The sequence below is a fragment of the Ursus maritimus genome, assembly GCF_017311325.1.
Source record: "Ursus maritimus isolate PB19 chromosome X unlocalized genomic scaffold, ASM1731132v1 scaffold_X1, whole genome shotgun sequence".
Classification (NCBI taxonomy): Eukaryota; Metazoa; Chordata; class Mammalia; order Carnivora; family Ursidae; genus Ursus; species Ursus maritimus.
This window is the reverse complement of record NW_024423319.1, coordinates 80,062,095-80,067,369: the sequence shown is the minus strand read 5'-3', so window position 1 is coordinate 80,067,369 and position 5,275 is coordinate 80,062,095. Positions and strand designations below refer to the sequence as shown.

At 38.4% G+C, this 5,275-nt stretch overlaps 1 pseudogene; it reads right to left on the bottom strand.

The window, feature by feature from the left end:
• Window positions 1-4,986, bottom strand: part of LOC103680472 — an 8,851-nt pseudogene extending 3,865 nt beyond the window's left edge.
• Between the last annotated feature and the right edge of the window lie 289 nt (window positions 4,987-5,275).

Genomic DNA, 5,275 nt, shown 5'->3' with positions numbered 1-5,275 from the left:
GGGGGGGGGGGGCAGGGAGAGAGGCTGGCTAGAGCCTTCTGCTTGGTGCTCACAAGTACCTATGAATGATGATAAGGTGCTGAAAGTTTTCATTACCACAGGTCTCTGTTTTGCCTTTTAGCAACCTGAGGTCCTCCAAATCAACCTAACAACGGGTTCTCTTTATCAGCTTTACCGAGGTTTAATTCACAAACAAAATCATGCCCATTTAATGGATAGTTCCATGGACTTTGACAAATGCTACCTACCATCCTTGTCACTCCTACCTCAATCAAGTAAAAGAACAGTTCCACCGTCTAATAGTGTTCCCTTGCACCCCTTCCCAGTGAATTCCTACCATCCACATCCAGCCTTAGGCCACCACTGACCTTCTTTCTATAACACTATGGATTAGAATTCTCTTTCTTAGAGTCTGTTATACATGTAAACATGCAGTACGTAATCTTTCATGTCAGCCTTCTTTTCCCCTGCTTCAATGCTTTGGATATTCATTCATGGGGTGGCAGGAATCAGTCGATTAAATCAAAACGGCGGGGCACCTGGGAGGCTCAGTTAGGTAAGCATGAGTCTTTAGCTCAGGTCATGATCTCAGGGTCTTGGGATAGACCCCAGGTCAGTGCTCCGTGCTTAGCAGGGCATCTCCCTTTCCCTCTCCCTCTGCCTCTACCCGGCCCCCCGCCCCGCACTCGCCCTCTCTCTAGCTCTCACTCTCTATCTCAAGTCAGTAAATAAGATCTTTTGGAGGAGATTATGCTAAGTGAAGTAAGTCAAGCAGAGAAAGACAATTATCATATGGTTTCACTCATTTATGGAACATAAGAAATAGGAAGATTGGTAGGAGAAGGAAGGGAAGAATGAAGGGGGGGTAAACAGAAGGGGGAATGAACCATGGGAGACTATGGACTCTGGGGAACAAACTGAGGGCTTCAGAGGGGAGGGGGGTGGGGGATTGGGATAGGCCGGTGATGGTTATTAAGGAGGGCACATATTGCGTGGTGCACTGGGTGTTATATGCAAGTAATGAATCATGGCACATTGCATCAAACGCTGGGGATGTACTGTATGGTGACTAATATAACAAAATAAATATTGTTTAAAAAATACGAAAATAAAATACAAAAACAAAATACAAAAAAAAAAGGTAAGCAAATAATATAAATCAAAATGGCCCCTATTCACAGACAACTTGATTGTCTCTGTTAAAATACAGTTACACAAAAATATCCTAGAACTCATAAGTGAATTAATCTAGAGTGCAGGGTAGATGATTAAAACACCAAAATCAACCATATTTCAATACACTACCGAAGAAGTGTTGGAAAAGAGGTTTACCACTCAAAAAAGAAAGTCAATTCTTAGATGTTAATCTAACAAATGATGCAGGGTATTTATATGCTAAAAACAGCAAAAACGCTGAAAAAAAACCAAAAGAAGACCTAAGTAAATGGAGGAACAGACCATGGTCATAGATTAGAATATTTAACATAGTAAAGATGTCAATTCATCTGAAATTGATCTCTGGACTTACTGTAATTCCAATAAAAATCCCAGCAGCAGGATGCATTCTAGACATAGACAAGCTGATCCTAAAGCTTACATGGATACTAAAAACAAACACACAAACAAAAAAGATAGCCAGAATGAGTATGAAAAAAAAAAGAATAAATGTGGAGGAATCACATTACCTACGTTTAGAACTTTTCAACAAATGTGTGGAAAAAACTGGATGTCCATCTAAAAGAAAAGGATTTCACATCTTATACTATAACTCACTAAAAATAAATCTTAGATATAAATCAAGAATATGAAACTGTAAAACTTTTAAAAGGAAACAACAAAATCTTCAACCTGGTTTTTAGAAAGATGTTCGAGGTAGAAGAACAACTCCACCCTGCCACCACCACCACCCACCCCCCTGCCCCACCCTGTTTTTGTTTTTGTTTTTCTGTGAAAGATGCTATTGAGGGTTTGAGGAGAAAAATCTCAGGCTGGGAGAATGTATTTACAATTACCTAAACAACAGAGGGCTTGTATCCAGAGTAGATGAGAAACTGTCAAAACCCAACAGTAAGAAAAGCATGGAAAAAATATTTGAACAGATACATCAATAAAAAGGATATACAGGTGGCAATTGAGCACATAAACAGATAAGCACACTCACTGGCTGGGATAGGGACTAAAACTATGGTGAGATACTGGTAATCCTATATTAAAATTGCCGAAATTACAAAAAGAAAGCAAGTAAAAACAACACAAACACGTGACAATATCAGATGATGTTGAGGATGGGTAGCAACTGGATTCACCACATGTTGCTGGAGGGAATGCAAGGTGGTATAACCACTCTGGAAAACAATGTTATTGCTTTTTATGAAGTTAAACATAGGCTTAGCCGTAGGACATAGCAATCTGACTCTGAAGTATTTCTCCTAGAGAAATTTCAACTTGAGTTCATACAAAAACCTGTAAGTGAATGTTTGTAGCAGCTCTGTTCATGTCACCCCAAACTTGAAACAACTCAAATACCCTGCAACAAAGTGTATTCTTTCCATACAATTAAATACTATTCAGTGGTCTAAAGGAATGAAGTATCGATACAGTCAACGACTTGGATGAAACTCAAAAGCATTGTGTTTAGTGATAGAAGCCAGGCTCAGAAGGTTACATTTAATTGATTTTTTAAAAGAATTTATTTATTTATTTATTTATTTATTTATTTATTTATTTGAGAGAGAGACTGAGAGACAGAGAGAGAGCACGAGCAGGTTAGAGGGAGACGGAGAAGCAGACTCCCCCCTGGGCAGGGAGCCCGACATAGTGCTCTATCCCAGGACCCTGAGATCATGACCTGAGCCGAAGGCAGATGCGCAACTGACTGAGCCGCCCAGGTGTCCCAGAAGGTTACATTTTTAATGATTCCATTTACATGACTTTTTTGAGATGACAAAACTATTCTAAAAGAGAGCAAGTTGGTGGTGCCCTGGTTAGGTGTAGAGAGAGAGTGTGACTATGAAGGGATAGCACAGGGACTTCTTGGAGGTTATGGAAGTGTTCTGAATCATATTGTGATGGTGGCTACAAGAATCTACACATATGTTTGGGCACCTGGGTGGCTCAGTCAGTTAAGGGTCTGCCTTGGGCTCAGGTCATGATCCCAGGGTCTTGGGATTGACTCCTGTATCAAGCTCCCTGCTCAGTGGGGAGTCTGCTTTGCCTTCTACCCTTCCTCCCTACTTATGATCTCCTTCTTGCTCCCTCTCTCTCTCAAATAAATAAATAAATAAATAAATAAAATTAAAAAAAAAAAAAGGAATCTATACATGTGTTCAAATCCCTGGAACTGGAGGTCCAGAAAAGTCTATGTCACTGAATTTAAAAACACAATTAAAGAAATAATGGCAAAATCGTTTTCTTCAACCAAAAATTATTAGAATTGAACAGTAGTATACTCCACTACAGAAAATATTGATACATATTTTTAGCATTAAGGAAAACCATACCAAATGTCAACCCAGATGAACACAAATGAATGAATAGCTATAGAAATCGTAAATGTAGGGAGGGTTAATTATTTTACTTTTCAAAAACTTTCTTTAAAAGTTAACTGAGTGTTGGGGCACCTGGGTGGCTCAGTTGGTTAAGTGTGCAACTCTCGATTTTGGCCCAGGTCATGATGATCTCAGGCTCCTGAGATTGAGCCCTGCACCAGGCGCCATGCTCCGCAGGGAGTCTGCTTGAGATTCTCTCTCTCCCTCTCCTTCCCCTCCCCCCCCCCGCCCAGTCCCCTACTCGGGTGTGCTAGTTCTCTCTGTGTGTCAAATAAATAAATAAATAAATAAGTAAATCTTTAAAAAAATGTTAACTGAATGTTTATAAAACCAATAACAATGCATTGTGGGGGAATACAAGGTATGTATAAAGAAAGTCTAGGGAAACAAAAGCAAACAGATGAGAGTGTAGAAATAAAAGCATACTATATAAGTTTTCACTTTGTACATGAAGAAAAATTTTATCATTGAAGGTGAAATGCCTAATTTTAACTATGTATAATATAATCCTTACAGGAACCACTTACATATAAAACAAAAGGAATAAGTATTAAACCAAGATGTGGATTAAAATTGGAATACTGAAAAATACTTCAAAAAAAGAAAAGGAAACGATAAATACTTCAGTTATACATGAGGTGGTGAGAGAATTGGGTTAAAGAAAGAATGAAAAGACAAAGGAAAGAAGGAAATAAAAGAAGGAAGAAAGGAAGGAAGGAAGCTAGAAAGAAGGAAAGAAAAAGAGAAATAAAGTTACTCAAAATAAGAGGATGAAGTTAAAACCAATCATACCTATACTTAAGCTAATTGTATATGTTCTAAACTTTCCTAATAAAAGGCAGTGATTGCTAGGCAGGAGAGCTACAAGACACCACAAGATGCCATTGAATAGAAACTGTATGGTGACTACCATAATATAATAAAAAAAAGTCTTATTATAAAAAAAAGAAACTCACTTTTTTTCACTTTGTTTTTATTTACAGTCTTATATAAGATTACTTTATTTCTGTATCTTGTCAATGTTTCTTCTTCATATTTGCAACTTTCCTTTCCTACTTGGCGAGATTTGGTTTTACTTTGAAGGATCATTTTGTGTTTTTTTGTCTAGTTTTAGTCTAGTGATAGCCACCTCGCTAGGGCGAATGCCCACATGGACAGTCATGCCATTCGCCTTCTCACGCTATACTCATTCAATGTAGACAACGTATTTCTTCCTGTAAACCTGGACTACTTTGCCAATTTGCTGGCCTTCGTCGTGTCCTGGCACAACCTGTACCTTATCATCCTTTCAGGTGGGCATGGATTGAAGGTTGTACTTCTGTCTCAGCTCTTTAGAAAGACAGGAAGACATAATCTTCCTGTGAATGTGGGAAGGTACCCTGAAATGCCTTTTCTGGTTCTCGGTCTGGTCAGAAGTTACGAAGGCATTGAACTTCATGCTGGCTGCTGGCACTTCAGTGATGGCTGCAAAAGGGAAGAGTGAAACTCACGTTAATATGGAGACAGAGATAGGTTAAATGTAAAAGGGTTGAAAAAGAGATGCCATGTGAACATAAATTATAAGAAAAAAGGTTCTAATAATGGCTAAGTTAAATTTTAGGACCAGGATTATTACTTTTTTTTTTCCTGAGAACAATTTCATTTTTTAAATTATGTTGTGCTAGTCACCATACAGTACATCATTAGTTTTTGATGCAGTGTTCCACGATTCATTGTATAACACCCAG